This window comes from Erinaceus europaeus, chromosome 18 (genome assembly GCF_950295315.1).
Source record: "Erinaceus europaeus chromosome 18, mEriEur2.1, whole genome shotgun sequence".
In the NCBI taxonomy this organism is placed as follows: Eukaryota; Metazoa; Chordata; class Mammalia; order Eulipotyphla; family Erinaceidae; genus Erinaceus; species Erinaceus europaeus.
Window position 1 is genome coordinate 76569265 of NC_080179.1, and position 27512 is coordinate 76596776.

At 47.0% G+C, this 27512-nt stretch overlaps 1 protein-coding gene across 6 annotated transcripts in view; it reads left to right on the top strand.

Moving 5' to 3' along the window:
• Positions 1 to 27512, top strand: part of RAB27A (RAB27A, member RAS oncogene family) — a 91457-nt gene that overhangs the window by 37772 nt on the left and 26173 nt on the right. Inside the window, exon 1 of one of the 6 annotated variants that reach the window (XM_060178232.1) lies at positions 15904 to 16101. The exons of 4 other annotated variants lie outside the window; for them this stretch is intronic. The gene's annotated coding sequence lies outside the window, so the exon portion shown is untranslated. Of the gene's footprint in view, positions 1 to 15903; positions 16102 to 27083; positions 27486 to 27512 lie in introns of those variants that run through there. One more of the 6 variants, XM_060178233.1, reaches the window with a different exon arrangement.

Here is a 27512-nt window from a genome sequence, read left to right on the forward strand (position 1 = left end):
CTCCTCTAATGCTCTGGAGATAGAGACAGAGAGATGGGAGACATCACAGCACCACAGCTCCTCTAATGCACTGGGGATAGAGACAGAGAGATGGGAGACATCACAGCACCACAGCTCCTCTAATGCTCTGGAGATAGAGACAGAGAGATGGGAGACATCACAGCACCACAGCTCCTCTAATGCACTGGGGATAGAGACAGAGAGATGGGAGACATCACAGCACCACAGCTCCTCTAATGCACTGGGGATAGAGACAGAGAGATGGGAGACATCACAGCACCACAGCTCCTCTAATGCTCTGGAGATAGAGTGAGAGAGATGGGAGACATCACAGCACCACAGCTCCTCTAATGCTCTGGAGATAGAGACAGAGAGATGGGAGACATCACAGCACCACAGCTCCTCTAATGCTCTGGAGATAGAGACAGAGAGATGGGAGACATCACAGCACCACAGCTCCTCTAATGCACTGGGGATAGAGACAGAGAGATGGGAGACATCACAGCACCACAGCTCCTCTAATGCTCTGGAGATAGAGACAGAGAGATGGGAGACATCACAGCACCACAGCTCCTCTAATGCACTGGGGATAGAGACAGAGAGATGGGAGACATCACAGCACCACAGCTCCTCTAATGCACTGGGGATAGAGACAGAGAGATGGGAGACATCACAGCACCACAGCTCCTCTAATGCTCTGGAGATAGAGTGAGAGAGATGGGAGACATCACAGCACCACAGCTCCTCTAATGCTCTGGAGATAGAGACAGAGAGATGGGAGACATCACAGCACCACAGCTCCTCTAATGCTCTGGAGATAGAGTGAGAGAGATGGGAGACATCACAGCACCACAGCTCCTCTAATGCTCTGGAGATAGAGACAGAGAGATGGGAGACATCACAGCACCACAGCTCCTCTAATGCTCTGGAGATAGAGTGAGAGAGATGGGAGACATCACAGCACCACAGCTCCTCTAATGCTCTGGAGATAGAGACAGAGAGATGGGAGACATCACAGCACCACAGCTCCTCTAATGCTGTGGAGATAGAGACAGAGAGATGGGAGACATCACAGCACCACAGCTCCTCTAATGCTCTGGAGATAGAGACAGAGAGATGGGAGACATCACAGCACCACAGCTCCTCTAATGCACTGGGGATAGAGACAGAGAGATGGGAGACATCACAGCACCACAGCTCCTCTAATGCTCTGGAGATAGAGACAGAGAGATTGGAGACATCACAGCACCACAGCTCCTCTAATGCTCTGGAGATAGAGACAGAGAGATGGGAGACATCACAGCACCACAGCTCCTCTAATGCTCTGGGGATAGAGACAGAGAGATTGGAGACATCACAGCACCACAGCTCCTCTAATGCTCTGGGGATAGAGACAGAGAGATGGGAGACATCACAGCACCACAGCTCCTCTAATGCTCTGGAGATAGAGACAGAGAGATGGGAGACATCACAGCACCACAGCTCCTCTAATGCTCTGGAGATAGAGACAGAGAGATGGGAGACATCACAGCACCACAGCTCCTCTAATGCTCTGGGGATAGAGACAGAGAGATGGGAGACATCACAGCACCACAGCTCCTCTAATGCTCTGGGGATAGAGACAGAGAGATGGGAGACATCACAGCACCACAGCTCCTCTAATGCTCTGGAGATAGAGACAGAGAGATGGGAGACATCACAGCACCACAGCTCCTCTAATGCTCTGGGGATAGAGACAGAGAGATGGGAGACATCACAGCACCACAGCTCCTCTAATGCTCTGGAGATAGAGACAGAGAGATGGGAGACATCACAGCACCACAGCTCCTCTAATGCTCTGGAGATAGAGTGAGAGAGATGGGAGACATCACAGCACCACAGCTCCTCTAATGCTCTGGAGATAGAGTGAGAGAGATGGGAGACATCACAGCACCACAGCTCCTCTAATGCTCTGGAGATAGAGACAGAGAGATGGGAGACATCACAGCACCACAGCTCCTCTAATGCACTGGGGATAGAGACAGAGAGATGGGAGACATCACAGCACCACAGCTCCTCTAATGCACTGGGGATAGAGACAGAGAGATGGGAGACATCACAGCACCACAGCTCCTCTAATGCTCTGGAGATAGAGACAGAGAGATGGGAGACATCACAGCACCACAGCTCCTCTAATGCTCTGGAGATAGAGTGAGAGAGATGGGAGACATCACAGCACCACAGCTCCTCTAATGCACTGGGGATAGAGACAGAGAGATGGGAGACATCACAGCACCACAGCTCCTCTAATGCACTGGGGATAGAGACAGAGAGATGGGAGACATCACAGCACCACAGCTCCTCTAATGCTCTGGGGATAGAGACAGAGAGATGGGAGACATCACAGCACCACAGCTCCTCTAATGCTCTGGGGATAGAGACAGAGAGATGGGAGACATCACAGCACCACAGCTCCTCTAATGCTCTGGAGATAGAGACAGAGAGATGGGAGACATCACAGCACCACAGCTCCTCTAATGCTCTGGAGATAGAGACAGAGAGATGGGAGACATCACAGCACCACAGCTCCTCTAATGCTCTGGGGATAGAGACAGAGAGATGGGAGACATCACAGCACCACAGCTCCTCTAATGCTCTGGGGATAGAGACAGAGAGATGGGAGACATCACAGCACCACAGCTCCTCTAATGCTCTGGAGATAGAGACAGAGAGATGGGAGACATCACAGCACCACAGCTCCTCTAATGCTCTGGGGATAGAGACAGAGAGATGGGAGACATCACAGCACCACAGCTCCTCTAATGCTCTGGAGATAGAGACAGAGAGATGGGAGACATCACAGCACCACAGCTCCTCTAATGCTCTGGAGATAGAGTGAGAGAGATGGGAGACATCACAGCACCACAGCTCCTCTAATGCTCTGGAGATAGAGTGAGAGAGATGGGAGACATCACAGCACCACAGCTCCTCTAATGCTCTGGAGATAGAGACAGAGAGATGGGAGACATCACAGCACCACAGCTCCTCTAATGCACTGGGGATAGAGACAGAGAGATGGGAGACATCACAGCACCACAGCTCCTCTAATGCACTGGGGATAGAGACAGAGAGATGGGAGACATCACAGCACCACAGCTCCTCTAATGCTCTGGAGATAGAGACAGAGAGATGGGAGACATCACAGCACCACAGCTCCTCTAATGCTCTGGAGATAGAGTGAGAGAGATGGGAGACATCACAGCACCACAGCTCCTCTAATGCACTGGGGATAGAGTGAGAGAGATGGGAGACATCACAGCACCACAGCTCCTCTAATGCACTGGAGATAGAGTGAGAGAGATGGGAGACATCACAGCACCACAGCTCCTCTAATGCACTGGAGATAGAGTGAGAGAGATGGGAGACATCACAGCACCACAGCTCCTCTAATGCTCTGGAGATAGAGACAGAGAGATGGGAGACATCACAGCACCACAGCTCCTCTAATGCTCTGGAGATAGAGTGAGAGAGATGGGAGACATCACAGCACCACAGCTCCTCTAATGCTCTGGAGATAGAGACAGAGAGATGGGAGACATCACAGCACCACAGCTCCTCTAATGCACTGGGGATAGAGACAGAGAGATGGGAGACATCACAGCACCACAGCTCCTCTAATGCACTGGGGATAGAGACAGAGAGATGGGAGACATCACAGCACCACAGCTCCTCTAATGCACTGGGGATAGAGACAGAGAGATGGGAGACATCACAGCACCACAGCTCCTCTAATGCTCTGGGGATAGAGACAGAGAGATGGGAGACATCACAGCACCACAGCTCCTCTAATGCTCTGGAGATAGAGACAGAGAGATGGGAGACATCACAGCACCACAGCTCCTCTAATGCACTGGAGATAGAGTGAGAGAGATGGGAGACATCACAGCACCACAGCTCCTCTAATGCTCTGGGGATAGAGACAGAGAGATGGGAGACATCACAGCACCACAGCTCCTCTAATGCTCTGGGGATAGAGACAGAGAGATGGGAGACATCACAGCACCACAGCTCCTCTAATGCTCTGGGGATAGAGACAGAGAGATGGGAGACATCACAGCACCACAGCTCCTCTAATGCTCTGGAGATAGAGTGAGAGAGATGGGAGACATCACAGCACCACAGCTCCTCTAATGCACTGGGGATAGAGACAGAGAGATGGGAGACATCACAGCACCACAGCTCCTCTAATGCACTGGGGATAGAGACAGAGAGATGGGAGACATCACAGCACCACAGCTCCTCTAATGCTCTGGAGATAGAGTGAGAGAGATGGGAGACATCACAGCACCACAGCTCCTCTAATGCTCTGGAGATAGAGACAGAGAGATTGGAGACATCACAGCACCACAGCTCCTCTAATGCTCTGGAGATAGAGACAGAGAGATGGGAGACATCACAGCACCACAGCTCCTCTAATGCACTGGGGATAGAGACAGAGAGATGGGAGACATCACAGCACCACAGCTCCTCTAATGCTCTGGAGATAGAGTGAGAGAGATGGGAGACATCACAGCACCACAGCTCCTCTAATGCTCTGGAGATAGAGACAGAGAGATTGGAGACATCACAGCACCACAGCTCCTCTAATGCTCTGGAGATAGAGACAGAGAGATGGGAGACATCACAGCACCACAGCTCCTCTAATGCTCTGGAGATAGAGACAGAGAGATGGGAGACATCACAGCACCACAGCTCCTCTAATGCTCTGGGGATAGAGACAGAGAGATGGGAGACATCACAGCACCACAGCTCCTCTAATGCTCTGGGGATAGAGACAGAGAGATGGGAGACATCACAGCACCACAGCTCCTCTAATGCTCTGGAGATAGAGTGAGAGAGATGGGAGACATCACAGCACCACAGCTCCTCTAATGCACTGGGGATAGAGACAGAGAGATGGGAGACATCACAGCACCACAGCTCCTCTAATGCACTGGGGATAGAGACAGAGAGATGGGAGACATCACAGCACCACAGCTCCTCTAATGCTCTGGAGATAGAGTGAGAGAGATGGGAGACATCACAGCACCACAGCTCCTCTAATGCTCTGGAGATAGAGACAGAGAGATTGGAGACATCACAGCACCACAGCTCCTCTAATGCTCTGGAGATAGAGACAGAGAGATGGGAGACATCACAGCACCACAGCTCCTCTAATGCACTGGGGATAGAGACAGAGAGATGGGAGACATCACAGCACCACAGCTCCTCTAATGCTCTGGAGATAGAGTGAGAGAGATGGGAGACATCACAGCACCACAGCTCCTCTAATGCTCTGGAGATAGAGACAGAGAGATTGGAGACATCACAGCACCACAGCTCCTCTAATGCTCTGGAGATAGAGACAGAGAGATGGGAGACATCACAGCACCACAGCTCCTCTAATGCTCTGGAGATAGAGACAGAGAGATGGGAGACATCACAGCACCACAGCTCCTCTAATGCTCTGGGGATAGAGACAGAGAGATGGGAGACATCACAGCACCACAGCTCCTCTAATGCTCTGGAGATAGAGTGAGAGAGATGGGAGACATCACAGCACCACAGCTCCTCTAATGCACTGGGGATAGAGACAGAGAGATGGGAGACATCACAGCACCACAGCTCCTCTAATGCTCTGGAGATAGAGACAGAGAGATGGGAGACATCACAGCACCACAACTCCTCTAATGCACTGGAGATAGAGACAGAGAGATGGGAGACATCACAGCACCACAGCTCCTCTAATGCTCTGGGAGCCGGGCTCAGATCAGGTCACGACAGAGTAAGGACACTATCACTATCCAGCTTAGATATCTTCCCCCTCTGTTATATCACAGTTTGTTGTTATTTTTATTTATTATTTTTATAAAAGAATGGGTCTGTTGGGATAGAACAACTCACATTGTTTGGGCAGTCCGTCTGGCCAGCAATAGCTGTGTCACTGTGATTCTCTATTTTCTTGCCTCCAGGGGCTCAGACGGGGCTCACCACCTGGAGCTCATAGTTGACCAGGTGTGAGCCCCGGCTCCCACACGGGAGCACATGCATGGCAGAAAGCTTCACAATTGACGGAGTGGTGCTGTGCTGCCTTCCCTTCTTTCTCTTCCTCTCTGTCTCTCACCTTCTATCAGGAAAAAAAGAAAAAGAAATATGCAAGGGACAGAGCCATGGAGATGATTCTTGTGGCAAAAATAATTCTTAAACTGTGTGTATTGTGCTTGGTAATGAACCTGTGAAGATAAGGATGAAAAGACACGGTGTCTGCCCACTAGCAACAGTCTGTTTACACATATGAGTGTGTTTTCTTGTGTTTACTTATTATTTCCCTTGAGTTGTGGCTACTGTGGTAGCTGGGTATCCTGGAGACAGTCAGAGCTGAGTCAGACACTGGTTGGCCTCTGGCCGCATTCAGGGGCAGGAAACACACAGGTGTGACTCTGACTCTCAAGATGCTCCCCATTAGGGAAATGAGAGATTCAGCACAGGGTGTGGCAGAGAAGAAAGCAGTTAATGACTTCCTGATATTTCTCTGAAGGCGCCAAAACAGGATTCCTGTTGAAAATTTTCTGTGGTAACGGCTTCTGCCTCTAAGTGACTCCATCATCAGTGGGCTGGCTTTTTTTTTTCCCTCAAGCAGGAGCAGATTTATATAAATGTAATGTTTCATCTGAAGGCTGGGTTTGGGTAAATCATCTCAAGTTTTCGGTCCCAACTAGGTTCATTCGTTCCTTCCTCCCTTTTTTCCCCCCTTCCTCCATTCCCTTTTCTTCCCTCTTTTTTCTTTTTCTCTTTTCCTTTGTATTTGATAAGACAGAGAAATTGAGAAGGGGAAGGAGGGAGCTAGAAAGAGAAGGAGAGACACCTGCAGCACTGCTTTGCTGCTCATGAAGCCTCTCCCTTGCATGTAGGGACCAGGGGCTTGAACCTGCGTCTTTGTGCACAGTAACATGCGTTCTACCAGGTGCGCCATTGCCTGCCATAGTTCCCTTTCTACTCATTCTAATACCTATTGACATCTCTGAAAACTACAGTGGGGATGGATGTGCAAGAGCAGGATGACTCGGAGAGAGAATTTGTGGGTAGAGTATAGAAATCAAGGGCAAAGTACAGGACCGGAAGGATGAATCTCAAAAACAGACTCGGTGAAGAAGACGTGTGAGTTAGCAAAGGAGAAAGGCCACGTTTTCTAATAGATGCATCAAAAAGGTGAGAAAGTCATATTTACTCTAGTTCAGATTTGCTTTATTTTATTTATTTTATGAGAAGTGGGTAGACTGAAGGAGAAAGGGAGAGAAAAAGAGAAGCCAGTGCAGTGTATACGGTGCTGGGGTGGGACTCAGGTCCTCACACTTCTGAGTCCATGGCTCCCATAGGTCACCTCCCTGGACCACCACAGTCCATTAATTTATTTTATTTTTTAAAGTTATATTTATTTATTTGATAGAGACAACCAGAAATTGAGAGGGAAGGGGAGACAGAGAGTGAGAGAGACAGAGAGACACCTGTAGCCCTGCTTTCCCACTCGTGACGCTTCCCGCCTGCAGGTGGGGACCGGGGGATGGAACCTGGGACCTTGCGCACTGTAATATGTGCGCTTAACCAGGTGTTGTTAACCAGGCCACTATCTTAAAGCTTCTGCGTATGCTCCCTTCCAGTCTGGTCTCCAGGGGACACGTTCCAACCCCTGGCGTCCCATAATTCCCATTGTTAGTGCTCAGTCTTAGCTCTCTGGAAATAAACAGAATTTCTTCTGTCTGATGACAGTGCCTATGCAAAACATATGTCAAGTGTCCTTTGAAGGGTAAATTGTTAGAGTCAAAGTCACAGTGTGGACCCAGTGCTTTTGCAGATACATACATATATATATTTATAGATATAACAACATATATGTATATATATGTAACAGAGGACTGAATTTGCTTTGCTCCTGACTGACACACCACTACCAATGAGCTGTCTCTGCCCAATTCCGGAGGGTCACCTGTTGTCCCTCCCTTCCTTCCTTCCTTCCTTCCTTCCTTCCTCCCCCTCATTTTCTTTCTTTCTTTCTTTCTTTCTTTCTTTCTTTCTTTCTTTCTTTCTTTCTTTCTTATACATACATATATATAATGTTAGACATGTCAGAAAATGAGAGACAGAATGGGAAGACACCACAGCAGTGCTTCACCATGTGTGAAGCTTTCCCTTTGCATGGTGCTCCCGTGTTGTGACTGGGCCCTTGAACACAGACCCTCACACACAGCGACTTGTGTGCTCCCAGGTGAGTCATATCTCAACCCCACACATGCTTATTTATAACAGGGTTTTTAATGAAAGCAAAAATGTGGGTGAAGAAGTTTAGGTAAACACATTCTCCTCTGCAAAGCTACAGGTACTGAGTAATGAGAAAGGGGTTTGGGCTTTCCTCCTCCTCTGCTCCCTCCCTCTCCCTCTCCCTCCCTCTCCCTCTTCCTTTCCTTCCCTCTCCTTCCCTCTCTCTCTCCCTCTCCCCCTCCCTCCCTCCCTCTCTCTCTCTTTCACCAGGGTATTGCTCAGCTCCGGTTTATAGTGGTACCAAGACTGGACCCGAGCCTTCAGAGCTGCAGGCATGAAAACCTTTTTTGTTTTGTTTTGTTTTAAAGGTTTATTTATTAATATGAGAGATAGAGATAGATAGATGAGAGAAAGAGAGAACGAATTAGAACATCTCACTCTGGCACATGTGGTACCAGGTATCGAGCTAGGGACTTTAGGTTTGAGATTCTAATGTCTTGGTCTCTGCAACAGTTCTCAGACCACCTATCCTCCCCTCCCTTCCCCTCCCCTCCCCTCCCCTCTCCTCCTCTTTCTTCTTTCCTTTCTTTCTTCCTTTCTTCCTCTTTCTTTCTTTCTTTCTTTCTTTCTTTCTTTCTTTCTTTCTTTCTTTCTTTTCTTTCTTTCTTCAAACATGAAACACTGAACACTGATCCAGGCATCAAGCTGGGATGAACAAAGGACTGAATCTGCTTTGCTCCTGACTGACAGACACAACACCACCAATGAGGTGTCTCTTTGCCCAATGCCGGAGGGTCACCTGTTGCTCGCTCCTTCCTTCCTTCCTTCCTTCCTTCCTTCCTTCCTTCCTTCCTTCCTTCCTTCCTTCCTTCTTCCCTCCCTCCCTTTCTCTCTCTCTCTCTTTTCTTTCTTTCTGCCTCCGGGGTTATCACTGGGGCTCGGTGCCTGCACTACTAATCCATTGCTCCTGGAGGCTATTTTTTTTCCTTTTGTTGCCCTTGTTTATCGTTGTTATAGTTATTATTGTTTTTGTTATTGCTGTCATTATTGTTGGATAGGACAGAGAGAAATGGGGAGAGGAGGGGAAGACAGAGAGGGGGAGAGAAAGACAGACACCTGCAGACCTGCTTCACCGCCTGTGAAGCGACTCCCCTGCAGGTGGGGAGCCGGGGTTCGAACCGGGATCCTTATGCCGGTCCTTGTGCTTTGTGCCACCTGCGCTTAACCCTCTGCGCTACCGCCTGGCCCTGTCACCTGTTGTTTCATGACACCAGTGGTGAAAGCAGTAACTACTTCAAGCCAGGTGGTGGAGGCAAGTGCTCCCTCCCTGGCTGATGTGAGCATGTAGTCAGAGTGGGGCCTTGTGTGTGTGGTGGGGGCACGGCCCACGCTGAGCCTGAGAAGTCTTCCCGGGAGCCGAGGAGAGTCCCCTCTTCTTGGTGACAGAGGAATAGATGGTTGGTGCATGCACAGTGCTGTGGGAGCCGCGGAGTCACGCGTCCCGTGTGGCTTGATTGGACTGGCAGAGAGAGTGGTGCTGTGAGCTTCAGCCTGCGTGTGCCCATGCTCAGCCAGTCTTTTTTAAAGAGTTACTTATGGGTTATGATGCTGATTTTCACTTACGCACTGGTCAGATCTGGCTTCTGGTAGTGCTGGGAACTGAACCTGGGCCTGGGAGCTTCAGGCATGAACGTCTTTGCGTGACCTTTATGCCATCTCCCTGACCCCAGGCCTTCTTTCTTTGGCTCCTTTGCCTCTGCCCCTGGGAGAGAGGTAAGTGAGGCTCTGTAGGGCATTTGGCTGGTTTTTAATAGTTCTGTTGGTTTTGCTGGTCCCTCACATGCACCTGTCCCAGTTCAATCTCAGTTATATGTCTCCTCCAGATCTGACGTCCACCACAGAAGCCTTGTGCCCACTCCGGACTCCTGCCGCCCTCCCCCACTGCACATGCCCTTATCTCAGTCAGCAATGCAACTTTGCTGTCCCAGTCAGTCAGTCTTTGCAGTCATTTCACTGCCTCTCTTTCCATTCAGTTTGGCACTGTGTCCTGTTATTTTTAAATTAATGTCTTGGGGCTGGGATGTGGCTCAACTGGTAGAGTGTACATACACATTGCCAGTTGAAAAAAGCTGGGTTCAAGTCCCCAGTCCCCACCTTTTTGGGGGCTACATGAGTAGGAGAGCTGTGCTGTAGGTGTCTTTCCTTCTGTCTCTCACCTTCTACTAAAAAATGGCTACCGGGAATGGAGGGCCTTGTAGGCACTGAGCCCTGGCAATGACCTTGATGGCACACACACACACACACACACACACACACACACACACACACGCATGCACACACACACACGCACAGGCACGTACGCACTCACGCACACAAACACACGCACACAGGCATGCACACACACACGCACACACATGCACACGCACACACACTCACGCACGCACACATGCACACATGTATGGAGGGGGTGGGTTATATGAATGAGAATGCAAGAAAGAAAACTTACTCTGTCTTCCCCATGCTAGTTCCCAGCTCCCTGAATCTCATATTTCTTTCACATTATTTCTGATTGTGAGCCATAGTCTGGCCCCAGAAGTTACTTAATGAAGACTGTTGATTTGAATGCAAATGGAATTTACCCCTCCCCACACCGACAGAGTAGTTATCTGTTATGCTTCAAGACACTTCTGGAGGTTTTCCCTGAAAGAAATCAGCGGAGTGCAGAGAGCAAGAGGCAGGAAGGGGCTATTCCAGAAGGCCAGATGGTAGCCACAATTAGCATTTGAGTGACAGCTGGCCTGTGCTGAGGCTGGGGAGGGAGTATTGGAGAGACAGGACGCAGAAGACAGTCTGTAGGCAACAGGCACGTTTACTGGCTAGACGGAGAGACGCTCGGGATAGGAGAGAAGTACTTTGCAGCAACATTTAAAATGAAAGGTCTCTGCAGACTGAGTAAAGGCAAACCCGGAGTAGGATGTGGCCTGTAAGGACGGGCTTTCAGGATGAGAAGTCAGACAAGGAGATAAGTCAGTCGGTTCTGTGAGGACTGGGAGAAAGCTACGTGACAGGAGCGGCGCATTGCCATGCTCAAGGCCGTGGCTAAGCCTAGCGTTGGAGCTCCACGGTGGTGCCAGGGAAGCCCTGCCTGGTAGAGCAGTACTGTGCTATGTTTTCTCTCTGTCCCTTTCTCCTGCCTCTTCCTTCCCCACCTGTCTTTCTAAATCAAAAATGGAAAATAAAATGAGGCACAGTATCATGCATGTGCAAAACCCCAGGTTCATTCTTTCGGTGTCATATCATATAAAAATTTTTTTCTGCAGTGTTCTGCAGTAAAATCTTGTGGTGCAGGGAGCTGGGCGGCAGCACAGCGGGTTAAGCACACATGGTGCAAAGTGCAAGGACTGGCATAAGGATCTCAGTTTGAGCCCCCGGCTCCCCACCTGCAGGGGGGTGTCACTTCATAAGCAGTGAAGCAGGTCTGCAGGTGCCTGTCTTTCTCTCCCCCTGTCTGTCTCCCCCCCCCCCTTGATTTCTCTCTATCCTATCCAACAACAGTAATAACAAGGGCAACAAAATGGAGAAAAATGGCCTCCAGGAGCAGTGGATTCGTAGTGCAGGCACTGAGCCCCAGCGATAACCCTGGAGGCACACAAAAAAAGTGGTGCAACTTGTAGCACTCATCATCACTCACCTGACTATTGGGACAGAATGAGAGCAAACGTGCCGGAGAGATGTGCCCAGGCCTTGCTGTCATTTTCGAGTGGGACTTGTATTTGCTTCTTCTGTTTTTTTTATGACGATGATAGTTATTATTCTTTGTCATCACTGGGTCTTCAGTGCTCAAGGGGCTGACATTTCAAATAGAGATACAAAGAGAGAGTGGCAGAGAGAGAGAGAGAGAGAGACCTCAGCACAGGCAGGGGTAGATAGCATAATGGTCATGCCTGAAGCTCCAAAGTCCCCGGTCCAATCCCCTGCACCTCCATAAGCCAGAGCTGAACAGTGCTCTGGTTAAAAAAGAAAAAAGAAAAGCAAGAAAGAAACCTCAGCACCAAAGTGTCCTCCACCCTCCAGCGCTATAGGGTCTGGGCTCCAGCATGGTCCACACGCAGAGCTAAGCAGGTGCTATATCTGGGTGAGCTATTTTGCCAGCCTGTGTTTGCCCCACCAGGTGATTCCATGAGAATAGGCTCATGGACCCACTCTGAACTGGAGGAAGGAAGGAAAGAGGGAAAAAGGCTAGCACATATTGCAGACTGCTTAACTGATGACACATTGCCTTTGAGTGATTTAATAATGAACGAAAAGATTGTGGGATATAGGGGTACAATTATATGCAGTTTCCACCAGCAGAGTTCCATATCCTGTCCCCTCCACTGGTTCTTTATCTGTCTGGGAGTGTGGACCAAAAATCTTTACGGGAGCAGAGGGTGGGAGATTTGCTTCCATAATTGCTTCTCCACTGGACATGGGCATTGACTGGTGGACCCATATCCCCAGCCTGTTTCTATCTTTCCCCAGTGGGGCAGGGTTCTGGAGAGGTGGCGTTTCAGGACATATTGGTGAGGTCGTCTGCCCAGGGAAGTCAGGTTGGCGTCATGGTAGCATTTGCAGCTTGGTGGCTGAAAAGCTTTAAGACATAAAGCAGAACAAATTGTTTAATAATCAGGAACCTAAAGCTAAGACTATAGCAGATGAGATTTGGGATTTTCATGTTGGAAGAAGTTAGGAAGTCTATTTTAGGTCTATTCCAAGGGGCCCCTGACTTTACTAATTTTTGCCTGAGCCTAGTAGCTGACTTGCGGGTGAGCTCAAAGTATTGTTTGGGGAGATGGTGTCAGAGTTGGGAATAGAACTAGAAAGCTGGATCAGGGCAAAAAGAAGTTCCCAAATATGGGGAAAATATATAAATACCATTAACTGTAAACCTCGTCGTTGATCTGACCTCGGGCCCCATGTCTATTCATAGTCAGCACAGGAGCCTGTGTGACCTCTGCATCCCTGTAGCTCTGAGCTCACACTCCATGGTCACGGCAGGAACATTCTAGGCTGCTCTCATTTCAGGACCCGGCTTCCTCCAGTGGCAGAGTGTGTTGGCCCAGCTCCCTTTGGAGAGTGGGGCAGTTTCTACCACTGTTGTTCCACACTGAGGGCGAGGTCCTGGAGAAGCCACAGGAGGGTTTATGACATGGTTCCTGGTGGAGATGACCGGTGACAGTGGTGAGAGGGACCTGTTAGAGGTCTAGGCCCATCATGTCTGTGTGGGAATCCCAGGATGATGGGGTCACCTGGTAGTGACCAAAATGGCCATCTTTAAAGTGTACCAGTCTCTTGACCTTTTCCAGTTTCCTTACTTTATCTGACAAGGTTAGGCTTAGCGTGAGTGAGGGAAGTGAAATAGGAAGTAGGTGAGGAGATCTCTAGGTTTAAGTAGAAACTATTTGATTAAGTACTTTATGGTGTGTTTTTATTTTATTTTTTAAAGACATGAGAAATGATAGGAGAGAGAAAGAACCAGACATCACTCTGGTACGTGTGCTGCTGGGGATTGAACTCAGGACCTCATGCTTGAGAGTTCAATGCCTTATCCACTGCACCACCTCCCGGACCACTATAATGTCTTTTTTAGGTCTTTCTACTTTTCTGTTGCACTTATTGAGTCACTGTAGGCTATTATACACTTTTGCATTAAGGTGTATATTTTCCCCTCTTTTATGGGTACACGCACATGGGCCTATCTCATAGGCTCTGGTCTATGTCTAGGTTATGTAACTATTAGGAGGTGCGCCTCCTGAAATGGAGCTAGGAAAGACCTCACCAGACTACTGGAGCTGGAGGGCTGTCATCCCGTGCCTGGCGTCTCTGGACACAGTCCAAAATGAAACATGTCAAGGTGGCACTGGCTGCCTTGATTTGGTTGAGATCAGCAAATGCAGTGTCCAGTGGTCTAGATCAAGAGAAGCATAGGGGGCCTGGTGGTGGCGCACCCGGCTGAGCGCACGTTACAGCGCACAAGGACTCAGGTTCCAGCTCCCAGCCCCCACCTGCAGGGGGAAAGCTTTGCATGTGGTGAAGCAGGTTTGCAGGTGTCTCTCTGTCTCTCTCCCTCTCTATCACCCCCTTTCCTCTCAATTTCTGGCTGTCTCTATCCAATAAATAAATAAAGATAATAATAATTAAAAAATTTTAAAAAAGAGAGGCGTGAAGGAAAATGAGCAAAGCCCTAGAGGTTCCATATAGGATGTCAGCGTGATTTATGTCATTTAATGCTATTCACAGATAACTCTCTTACATACTGACAAGGCCAGTTGCTTCTGGTCTCTCTGGTCTAAGATTATAGGTCATTTAATATTTTTTTAAAAAGTTACTATTAGAAGTACATTAACTTTAGGTGGAGGGTGAGGGTAGATTTTTAGCTTCACCATAGGGGGTTGGTGGCAGGAATGGTGTTAATATGAATCACTATTTAATCAATATGGAAAAAAAAGAAATGCATTAACAATTTAACCCCAGTGTTGAAATTCAATCAGTTTACTGATTTGAAACCTAAGTGCTTAGATTAAAGGAATCTATACTCAGAACTGTATTTTAAGTGACTTGTACGCAGTAAAGGCCGAAGCAGGTAGTGCAGCTAGGCAGCACTAAGTGAGCAGCACGGACATTTCTAAGCCATAGCTTGTTTGATGGCAGACGCTGGTGCAGAAAGACACTTAAGGTAAAGTTCACTGAAGTCTGGATGTACCTCCCTAGATTCCAGAGTCCCGCAGAGCTCAAACTAAAGACCATAGCTCAGTGTGTCTGAATAAGGACCTCATTGCCTTCATCTTTGATGCAACTTTTTATTTACTTGTTTATTTTTATATTTATTTATTTTTATATTTCTTTCTTTATTTTCCCTTTGTTGCCCCTGTTTTTTTATTGTTGTTGTTATTGATGTTGTCGTTGTTGGGTAGGACAGAGAGACATGGAGAGAGGAGGGGAAGACAGAGAGGGGGAGAGAAAGACAGACACCTGCAGACCTGCTTCACCGCCTGGGAAGCGACTCCCCTGCAGGTGGGGAGCTGGGGGCTCAAACCGGGATCCTTACACCGGTCCTTGTGCTTTGCGCCATATGCGCTTAACCGCTGCACTACTGCCTGGTTCCCACAACTTTTTATTTTTTAAGGCATTACAGTTTGTGCTTATTTTTTCCCCTAAAAAAAGAAAAATGATCTGGTTTCTTTAACACATGTCCCCGTCTCCCCCTGCTGCAGAAAACCAGTGAAGTCCAGGGCATAAATTAGACTAGATCAGAGAAGAGCACAACCAGCCGGCTCAAACTGGCATGTTTGGAATTCTGCACCCAGGGAGCAGGGTACACAAACATTTTCCACATACCATAAACTAATTGATTAATTAATTAATTAATTTTTCCAGAGCAAGACTCAGCTCTGGCTTCTGATGGTTCCAGGGATGGGACCTCAGGCCTCTAGGGTCTCAGGCATGGGTGTCTCCAGAGCTGCGGCTGGCTGTCTCCCAGCCCTCATCATAAAATCTGAATTGTCCTAACAAGTTCTCCCCAGCCGATGTCATGCAGACCACAGTTACTTCCCCACCCTCCAAGTGGAAGGAAGTCCGAGCAAACAGTGGCAACAAGGCAGACAAGCCAGGTGTGAGCTGACAGGCTGGTGACTGCAGCCTCATGGTGTTGTTTTGTATAAGTAAACCCAGGGCACTCCCTACTGTATGAACAGCTGCTGGCAGAAATGCAAACAGGCCCTGCTAAGACCTCCAGCTGGCTTCCTGACAACCAGGAAGAAGTCTGCCTGCTTAGACCTTGTCCCTTCGGTAAGTCTCTTCCCTGCCCTTCTGATCCAGCTGTTACAGAGGTGACATTGAGGGAACAAGTGAGCAGGTCCTGTAAATGTAAGAGCAGAGCGAGTAGATGTGACAAGGACCAGAAATGCCTGCGATCGTCTGGCAGGAGTTAATTGCCTCCAAATGAAAGAAGCTGAGGGTCCTGGGACTGTTGACGTAGCAGTGTTGTGACATCATGAGGTAGTTGGGGGTCTTGAATCTGTGCTGCTGTCTTTAAAAAAATAGGGGACAGGGACACTTGGTAGGGAGCACACTGTGTCAGGCTTGAGGACCTGGGAGCAGCTGCATGGCGGGGCGGGGTGCTGCACTGGTGTGAAGCTGCGATCTGTGTGTGTCTCCTTCTCTCTCTGCCTCTTACTTTCTATCAAATAGAAATGAAAAAATAGAAAGAAAATCAGCTGATATGCGGTAGCAATATTTACAGATACAAACGTTTCAAACCTGGGACCCACTGCCTTTTCATTCATGTAGCAAAGTTCTGAGACTCACTGAGGCTTCTGTAAACACTCCAGGCCGGGGTAGCTGGGGGAAGAACTCTGTTGGAATGGATGTCCTGGAAGACACAGCAGCCCATGAGCTTGAGAGAAAAATAAGGCAAGATATTGGGAGTTAGCATATTAGTTATACAAAAAGATTTTCATGCCCAAGGCTTCAAGGTCCCACATTACATCTCCAGCACCATCATTCGCCAGAGCTGAGCAGTGCTCTGAAAGAGAGAAGAAAGAGAGGAAGAAAAAGTTGTCAAGGAAATGATTACAATCCAGTGCAAAACGAACCCTCACAAAACAGCGCAAATACTATCCTGGTGTGCAGATGGCTGAGTCTGGAGACACAGGGGATGTCAGATATTCTGGACTCAGTTTTCTTTTTTTTATTTTTTTTTTAAGAGGAAATAGTTTTTAATGAGGTGATTGATGGTTTACAGTCGACAATAAACAATAAACATTAGTTTGTATATGTATAACATTTCTCAGTTTTCCACAGAACAATTCAACACCCTCTAAGTCCTCCAATATCATGTTCCAGGGCCTGACAGAATTGCACAGGATTATGATTCTCATAGCAGAACTCTGAGCTTAAACTGTGGTCTAAACCATTCTGAATGACTTCCACAGTCTGTAAAGAATATTTCCCAAATAAGAAATCCTTGTTATTATAGTTTCTTTTTAAGTTTATAGAAAAAGAAAAATAGAAAGGAGTCTATTATCTTGACATGCACTATATAATTCATGCCTATATTTTCAGTAGCATAATTATCCAGACCATATGCATAGATTCCATCTAAGTCTTTCATGTGAAGAGTTCATTCTTTACTATGTATGGAATAACTAAGATTGTGTTAAAGACTTTCTGCAATATTAGAAATAGTTACTTTAAAGAGGGATAGCACAATAGCTTCCTTTTAAAAAATTTATTATTTTTTTAAAGAAAGGATAAATGAACAAAACCATAGGGTAGGAGGGGTACAACTCCACACAATTCCCACCACGCAATCTCCATATCCCATCCCCTCCCCTGATAGCTTTCCCATTCTCTAGCCCTCTGGGAGCATGGACCCACGGTCGTTGTGGGATGCAGAAGGTAGAAGGTCTGGCTTCTGTAATTGCTTCCCCGCTGAACACGGGTGTTGACTGGTCGGTCCATACTCCCAGTCTGCCTCTCTCTTTCCCTAGTAGGGTGGGTCTCTGGGGAAGCGGAGCTCCAGGACACATTGGTGGGGTCTTCAGTCCAGGGAAGCCTGGCCGGCATCCTGATGACATCTGGAACCTGGTGACTGAAAAGAGAGTTAACCTACAAAGCCAGACAAATTGCTGAATGGACTCAGTTTTCTAATGTGAGGAATGAGTGCAGAACACTGGTCATTTTCTTCTCTCTCACTCTCTCTCTTTGTCTTTAATTTTACTTTACTTTTAGCAACCCACCATTCTTGCTCTCCATCTGGATGTGATGCCCTGGTTTCCTCGTGGGAGCTACTCCTCATCTGTTGTTTGCACTCCTGCTATTTATCGTAGTGCCCTGCCCTCTCTTAACTAAGGGGAATGCCCATGAGCAAATATGCTGGCCTTTAGCAAGAGATGATTCTGGAAATAAGTGATATGAAAATAAAGTAAAATAAAATAATTCCCATGTTCATTTCTAAAGAAGGCAGCATTAGGTCCAGAGAGGTAACTCCAGGTAGGCTGAGTGCTTTGTTACCCACGAGGCTGAGCTGTGAGGTGTGGCACTGAGGGAGGTTCCAGTACTTTGGTGCCTTCTCCCATCTTTCTGGAAAAAGGAGAGAGAAAGGCAGTGATGAATGAGTTCCTCTCTTCTTTGATGACTACTAACTCCAAGATGTTTACCTAGTTTTAAAAAATTGTTTGTATAGTTCTCCTTAACAGACCTAGCCCTTGGAATTCCTAGTTTATTATGTATGGTAAACTATGAGTTCCAAGGGCCAGGCCTGATATATATATATATATGTGTGGTGTGTGTGTGTGTGTGTGTGTGTTTTATTTAAAATTAAAAAAAAACTTTATTTATTTGATAGAGACAGCCAAATATCAAGAGGGAAGGGGGTGACAGAGAGGAAGAGAGGTGGCTTGGGAGGTGGTGCAGTGGGTAAGGCACTGGACTCTCAAGAATGAGGTTCCAAGTTCAGTCCCTAGGAACACATGTACCAGAGTGATGTCTGCTTCCTCCTCTTGCTCTCTGCCTATCTTCTTCATGAATGAATAAATAAAATATTTAAAAAGAGAGAGAAAAGAACTTCAGATCTTAGAGAGAGAGAGAGAGAGCGAGACACCTGCTTCACTTGTGAATCACCCCCACTGCAGGTGGGGGTTGGGGGCTTGAACCCAGGTCCTTGTACTCAGCCAGGTGTGCCTCCACCCAGCCCCCTTTAATATATATTTTCTTTCTGAAAATGAGAGAAACAGCAATGATTATGCAGAGACTGGAAGCGTGTGCCTGCTGGTTTGGTTTAATGTCGTCCCCACACAGAGCGTCATCTTTCCTGTGCTGCAATAGACATGAACCCAGCAGCGGTCGGTCGGGTGGCAGGAGGGGAAACAGGCTACTCTGGGGGGATTTGGTTTGCTGGAGCCCCAGACTCAGTTTCTGGATCCAACAAGGAAAGGTGTATGTCTTGTAGCCTCAGAGATGGACTTTCCAACTTGAGACCCTCCCAGTGCTGCCTGACCAGCGGTGAGGCTCTCACAGTGCCAGGCCTGCCCGCTGCATCTTTAACTACTAGACGCAGGAGTGTGACGGTGCTGAGCTGTCCCCAGCAGCACCTCATCCTGCCTCCTCAGAGCTTCATAGCAGAAGTGCCTCTGCCACCCAGTGTCTCTCCCAGATATTCCAGCTTCCTGACGGCTCCAGCCAGTCCTTTTCCCATTTTTGGACAATATTTTCACTCCATCTTTAACGGCAGAAAAGCACTCTGGCAGACGTGGTGTTGGGGATCAAACTCAGAGCCTCACACATGCAAGTCCTGTGTTCTACCACTGAGCCCATGTCCTGGCCTCAAGAGAGACTTACTAGCTTTTGTAGATCACATTGGATAGACAAACTTTCACAGGAGAGCTGGAGAGAGAAGTCCGAGCGTCACCGAGTACATATAACGCTGAGTCTCACATCGGGAGAGCTGGAGAGAGAAGTCCGAGCGTCACCGAGTACATGTAATGCTGAGTCTTACATTGGGAGCCTCGAGCACTGAGCTCTACCAGTTGAGCTCTCTCACTGGCTGGTAGATGATTTTTTAAATTCCTTTTTCCCCCTCCCTCCCTCCCTCCCTTCCTCCCTCCCTCCCTCCTTCCCTCCCTTCCTTCCTTCCTTCCTTCCTTCCTCCTTCCTTTTTTCTTCTTGTCTCTCTTTCTCCCTCCTTCCTCCTCTCCCTCCCTCCCTTTTTTTCCTGTCATCTCTTAGGCTTCACCACTTCAGGCTGACTTTTTCAAGTAGAAAGAGAGTCAGGGAGGGAGAGAATGAAAGAGACCACTTCCTTTAATGTGGTGGGACCTGGGTTTGAATGGAGGCCACACGCTTGACAACGTATTATCTCCGTGACCTATTTCGTCAGCCCTTGGCTATTTTATGAGAGAAGAACCAGAGTATTACTCTGCCACACGGAGTGCTGGGAACTGAGTTTGGGGCTTCACATTTGCAAACCCTACTCTCCCTGTTAAGTTACTTCGCTTGCTCAGCTCTACTCTTCTTTTCTTTGGCACTAGGGTGATCTCTGGGGCTAAATGTCTGCAGGATGCCCCTGCTCCTAGTGGCTACTTTTCTCTTTCCTTTAGATACAGGGTGAGAGAGATGAGACAAGGAGAGACACCACGGCGCCACCCGCCGTTCATGAAGCGCCCTCCCCGCTGGTGCCCCCGTGTAGTGTCGTGGGCCAGTGCTCAGAGCTGAGTCTTCTTCATGCACGGGGATGTGTGTGCTGTGTCATGTGGACATCAGGGCTGTGCTCCAGGCAGAGGATAGAAAGCACCAGGCTGGCAGCCATGGGGCCAGTGGGCAGGCCTGACTTTATTGCGGTCATAGATGGGCTCGGCTGGACTGGTCTTCATTGTGCATTTTGTTGCTCATGGTGGCCTGTCTGAGTTCAGGGCACCTGGGCTCCAAAGCCCAGGTAGCAGGGTCTTCAGGAAGCACTGACGTTGCAGGAGGCTTCCCAGATACTGCACTTGGGGCAAATTCTTGGCACTTCCCAACTTCACGATGCCATTAAGGGGCACACTTTGCAGTGTGCTACAGTACATCTTATGTGATGTGCTTGAGGTTGGATTTAAAGTGAAAGCCAGAGATAGGAAACTTCCAAATCTTATTGGTACTGATAGGTCAGATTTTGGAGATTATAGGAAAAAAAATTAAACTGAGGAAATATTCAGAAAACGAACGAACGAAACCCAGCAGTACGTTTTGGTGGGAGTGGGGGCTACAGAAACTGCCCCCATGTGACAGCGAATGTCTTGAAACCCATAACTTCCCTAGTAAAGCATAATAATAATTATTATTGTTATTATAAACAACAGCACATTTTGCTGTGGGCTGGGCATTCCTTTGCAATGACATTCATTACAGTGCTGCTGTCAGGCTGTTTGAGATATTACTCAGCAAACTAAATAGCTGCTCCTGCTGCCACCAAATTGCCTATTTCACACACACACACACACACACACACACACACACACACACACACACTCACACACACAGTCTTTGGTGTGCTCCTTGTCCTGTTAGCCTGTAGCAGTACCACCAGCGTGATGTGCTACAGGCTATAAGTAAACTAACTGCCTATGTTTCAGCAAATTTGCTTTTTGTACAGTTTTATCAGCATTTGTGTTCTGGTCCTTCAAGAGACCAAGGCAATAAACCAGATATTTTTAGTAATTGAATAAATAGTCTGCATACAAAAATATTTTTTTTGTCTTCAGCAGGACAATCACTGGGCTCAGTGTCTGTATCTGCGTAACAACTTGTTACCACCTTTTTCCATTTCTGGTTGATTTTCCCCATGTCTCTTTTCTGATAGAGATGAAGAGAAATAGAGATGGAGAGAGGGAGAGGGGCTGATTGGTCACTTGAACCCAGGACCTTGTGCATAATATCCATATGTTAAAAAAAATGTATCTTGTTTGACTCATTGACTTCCAGGTGGGCAATTTGTACTTTTTTTTTTTTTTTTAATTTTTTATTTAAGAAAGGATTAGTGAACAAAAGCATAAGGTAGGAGGGGTACAACTCCACACAATTCCCACCACCCAGTCCCCATAACCCACCCCCTCCCATGATAGCTTTCCCATTCTCTATCCCTCTGGGAGCATGGACCCAGGGTCATTGTGGGTTGCAGAAGGTAGAAGGTCTGGCTTCTGTAATTGCTTCCCCGCTGAACATGGGCATTGACTGATCGGTCCATACCCCCAGTCTGCCTCTCTCTTTCCCTATTAGGGTGTGTCTCTGGGGAAGCTGAGCTCCAGGACACATTGGTGGGGTCTTCAATCCAGGGAAGCCTAGCCAGCATCCTGGTGGCATCTGGAACCTGGTGATTGAAAAGAGAGTTAACATACAAAGTCAAACAATTTGTTGAGCAATCATGGATCCCAAGTTTGGAATAGTGGAGAGGAAGTGTTAGGGAGGTACTCACTGCAAACTCTAGTGTAATCCTGCTTTCAGGTATATATTTTGCAGTAGTTTATGGATACGTGTGCACATACGCTCTCTCTCACAGAAACTGGTGTATGTCTAGGTTATGGGACTTTGTTAGAAAGTGAACTACCTGAGATGAAATTAGAGTGTACTATAAAAGGAAAGGTCTCACCCGAGTAATGAAGCTGAAGGGTTGTCATTCCACACGTGAAGTCTCTGGATACACTCTGAGGTGAAGCATGTTGAGATGGCAATCGTTGCTTTGGTTAGGTTGTGATCGGCGGATGCAATATTATTTGGTATGGATTGGGAGATGCATACGGGAAAGTGAGCCCTATCCAAGGGTGCCAGGACTGGGGGAAGTAGGGGCTCTATAGTGAAGATGTGAGGTTCCTGCTGTCTTAGGGTTCAAAAAGACAATCAATAGTTAATATTATCATCACATTATTTGTTAATTGGGTTAACTTTGAAAAGTCCCTTTGTTATGGTTTGCTGTACAGTACCCAGTATCTTGTATATAGCTGTGCTATTGGAAGCTTCTAATCTACTTGGTCTAGGCTTTTGAGAGAGTCCGCATATCAAATACGTAGCCTATCTATTAAAAAGATTCAGTTTGTCTTTTGAGAACCTTTGAGACATACAATTGATTTCCCCCTCTCATATTAATTAACTACTGATTTATATGTCTACATTTTGCTAGGAGTGTACATAAACACCATTCCCACCACCAAAGGACCGTGACCCATCCCTCCCGCCCACTCCCACCCCCCACTGGCCCAGGAAGCTACATGTCTACCCCTCACCACTGGGTTTTTACTTTGGTGCCCTACTTACAATTTGATCAGGTCCTGCTTTTAGTTTCCCTTTGAGATCTTCTTACTCAACTTCTGTTGATGAGTGGGATCATCCCATACTCATCTTTAACTTTCTGACTTAGTTCACTTAACATAATTCCTTCTAGCTCTGTCCAAGATGGGTCAGAGAAGGTGGGCTCACTGTTCTTGATAGCTGCATAGTATTCCATTGTGTATATATACCACAGCTTTCTCAGCCACTCATCTGTTGTTGGGCACCTGGGTTGCTTCCAGGTTTTAGCTATTATGAATTGTGCTGCTATGAACATAGGAGTACACACCTCTTTTTGGTTGGGTGTTATGGAGTCCTTGGGGTATAACCCCAGGAGAGGAATTATTGGGTCATATGGAAGGTCCATGTCTAGCCTTCTGAGAGTTTTCCAGACTGCTCTCCACAGAGGCTGTACCAATTTACATTCCCACCAGCAATGTAAAAGGGTTCCTCTGTCCCCACATCCTCTCCAGCATTTGTTGCTGCTGTCCTTTTTGATGTATGCCATTCTTACAGGAGTGAGGTGGTATCTTAGTGTTGTCTTAATTTGCATTTCTCTGACAATCAGTGACCTAGAGCAGTTTTTCATATGTTTGTTAGCCTTTTGGATCTCCTCTGTGGTGACTGTTTTGTTCATTTCCTCTGCCCATTTTTGGATGGGGTCATTTGCTTTTTTGCGGCTAAGTTTGCTGAGCTCTTTATATATTTTGGTGATTAGTTTCTTGTCTGATGTCTGGCATGTGAAGATCTTCTCCCATTCTGTGGGGGGTCTCTCTGTTTGTTTAATAGTTTCTTTGGATGTGCAGACAATTTGTACTTTTAAGAGTAATTCCAGGAGTTGGGCTGTAGCGCAGAGGGTTAAGCACACGTGGCGCAAAGCGCAAGGACCAGCATAAGGATCCCAGTTCGAGCCCCGGCTCCCCACCTGCAGGGGAGTCGCTTCACAAGCAGTGAGGCAGGTCTGCAGGTGTCTGTCTTTCTCTCCCCCTCTCTGTCTTCCCCTCCTCTCTGTCCTATCCAACAACAACAACAGCTATGACAACACTAACAACTACAACAAGCCCAACAACAAGGGCACGAAATGGGATAAATGGCCTCCAGGAGCAGTGGATTCATAGAGAGGAAATTTGTCCTTAAGAAATTACTGACGGGGAGTCCGGCGGTAGCGCAGCGGGATAAGCGCACATGGCGCAAAGCGCAAAGACCAGCATAAGGATCCTGGTTCTAGCCCCCGGCTCCCCACCTGCAGGGGAGTCGCTTCACAGGCGGTGAAGCAGGTCTGCAGGTGTCTATCTTTCTCTCCCCCTCTCTGTCTTCCCCTCCTCTCTCCATTTCTCTCTGTCCTATCCAACAACAACAATAATAACTACAACAATAATAACTACAACACCAATGAAAAACAACAAGGGCAACAAAAGGTAAAATAAATAAATAAATATTTAAAAAATAAAATAAAAACAACAATAATAACTACAACAATAAAAAAGCAACAAGGGCAACAAAAGGATATATATATATATTTATGAAATTACTGACTTATTTGGAATAGTTTTAGGATGATTCTGTCAAAAGGAATCCAAAGTTTGGAATCCAGTTTGGATGGAGGCTTCATGGAGAATTTGGGCTGTGGTATGTGTGTGTTACACACACACAGATTACATATATTCTTGGTTTTATAAAATCATGTTTTTATATTTTATTCCCTGGGGTGGAAAACATTCAAAATATGGTTTCTCTTTAAAGAAGCAAGAAGACCATTGCCTTTCTTCCTTCTGGCAATTACTGTTCTGTAGAGGAAGTGGGTGTTCCTTGCTTTCTGTTGCTAATCTGATGAGAATGAGGGTGGGGACACTTTGAGAAAATATTTGTGTAAGGAGGAGAAATGGATAGCTGAAAAGAAAGTCTTTGCTTATCTCAATTTGGGGGCCTCCATAACCTTTCGAAGACACTTTCTTGAGATATTTAGATTCACTTTACACACACTTTTTAAAAAAAATCATTACTGATTTCATACTGGTTTATAAAATCTTAAGACATCAGTCTTTACGTCTACACACCTTTGTACTACTCACCACACCTACCAGCACAGTTCCTGTTTCTGTGATAATCACTGTAGGGTTAACAGTCTATGGAACAGCTTGACTGCTGTTGTTTGCTTATCAAGGTGCTTTAGACACCTGTGTCCCACATACTCATGAAGCCACCTAGTAGCTGGTCTTCACCTCTTGTTTCACTTAGCATAGTCGTCGTTGGTTCTGTCTGTTTTGTCCCAAGCAATACAATGTTACTTTTCTAAATGACTGAGTAGTATTTCATTGAATCATGTCTGTGTGGGAATCCCAGGACTCCCTAACAAGGGCCCCAGCTGATGGGGTGGCCTGATAGTGACTAAAGAGTCATTGTTAATGCCAGTTCTCTTACCCTTATTCAGCTTTTGTAGTCCTTGCTTTGACAAGGTTAGCTTTGGAGTGAGGAAAGTGTAATAGGAAGTAGGTGAGGATGGTATCTAGGTCTAAGTAGAAACTATTTCTTTTCAATTTTTTTATATTTATTTATTTTTCCTTTTGTTGCCCTTGTTGTTTCTCATTGTTGTTGTAGTTATTATTGTTGTTATTGATGTCATTGTTGGATAGGACAGAGAGAAATGGAGAGAGGAGGCTCGAACCGGGATCCTTACAGGGGTCCTTTTGCTTTGTGCCACCTGCGCTTAACCCGCTGAACTACGCCCAACTCCCCCACCCCCCATTTTTTTATTTTTAGTAGAAACTATTTCATTAGGTCCTTTATGGTGTCTTTTTAGGTCTTTCTACTTGCTTGCTTCATTTATTGACCCACTACAAACTATTGTGTACTTTTGCTTTCAGGTGTATATTTTGTTCTAACTTATGGACACGTGAAATATGCCCTATCTCATGGGACCTGGTCTATATCTAGGTTTGGGGGCTTTGTTAGGAAGTGAACCACCTGAAATGGAATTAGAGAATCCTATGAAAAGAAAGGTCTCATCCGAGTAACGAGGGTGAAGGGTTGACATCCCACGCCTGACGTTTCTGGACACAGTCTGAAGTGAAGCATGCTGAGGTGGTACTGGTTGCATTGATTAGGCTGGGGTCAGCAGATGCAGTGTCAGTTGGTATGGATTGAGGGAAGCATGCGGGAAAGTGAGCCCCACCCTAGAGGTTCCAGGATACTGGGAGATGTATGGGCTTTATAGAGGAAGCTGGAGGTTCCTGCTGTCTTAGGGTTTAAGAAGGCAATAGATAGTTATTGCTGTAATCAAATTATTTGGCAATTGGGTTCACTTTCAAGATCCCACTGTTAGGACTTGCTGTATCATACACGACATCACCATAATTTATGTCCTTTGACATTATTTATATATAGCTGTGTCTTAAAGGGTAATGCCACAGATTGCTGGTTTCAGAAAGAGCTGCTGTTTGTGGCCATGCATAGAAAGGAAAATGTGTGGACTCTGTATGTATGTAATTCTCATGCAGTTAAGTCTAGCTTAAAGTTCATTCAACTGTGTCTGGAGAATTCTGGAATAATGCAGCAGTGCTGCCGGCTTTTCTTTCAGTACTTCAGCTGATAGAAAGATAATTTCCTATATGGGAAACTGGGGAATGTTATGCATGTACAAACTATTGTACTTACTGTTGAATGTAAAACATTAATTCCCCAATAAAAATAAATAAAAAAAAAGAAAGATAATTTCCAAAGTCACCTTTTTCCCTTTCAAATGAAAAGTAAAGAGGAGCTAAGGCAGTGTCAGAGTCTGTGTGTCGCCCTCATTGCAGAATCTGGAGCCCTCTCCACTTCCTCATTCAGTCTGCAGGGAGCCCTTCCAGGGATCAGATAAGACCCACATGCTCTGCTGGGTCTCAGGTCTTGCTTCTGCTTACATCAGTACTCAGCAAGACACTGAGGTGACATACTAAGAGATCTCTTTACATCCGTGTGGTCGCCAACCAGAGAGGAATTGTGTTGTGTGCTAGCAACAACTGGGGCCCACACAGTGGAGACAGAAGCTGTCACCCCATCGAGGCATCACTGGGAAGGTGTTGTTCTGTCTGGTGTGTAAACAGTATTATGAGTGTTTGTCAAGGCTGTGTTCAGGGCCCGGCCTGTGCTAGCTGAGGGGGAAGGCACTGCTCTGCACACTGCAGTGGCTGCTGGGGCCTCAGCCTTCAGGGGTTCGGGACGTAAGGTGAGCTGCCAGGTAGAGAGCAGGGCTGGCGGTGGTGGGGGAGGCGGCTTTGGTGAGCAGTCTCTGTGCTCGCCTCGGTGAACTGCTGGTGCTCCAGGAAGGATCACACGGGAGGCATTGAGTGCTGTGGACTTTTCTGACTGCTGGACTGAGTGTGCAGGGCCAACAGGTGAGTGTGTGCTTGACTGATTGTAGA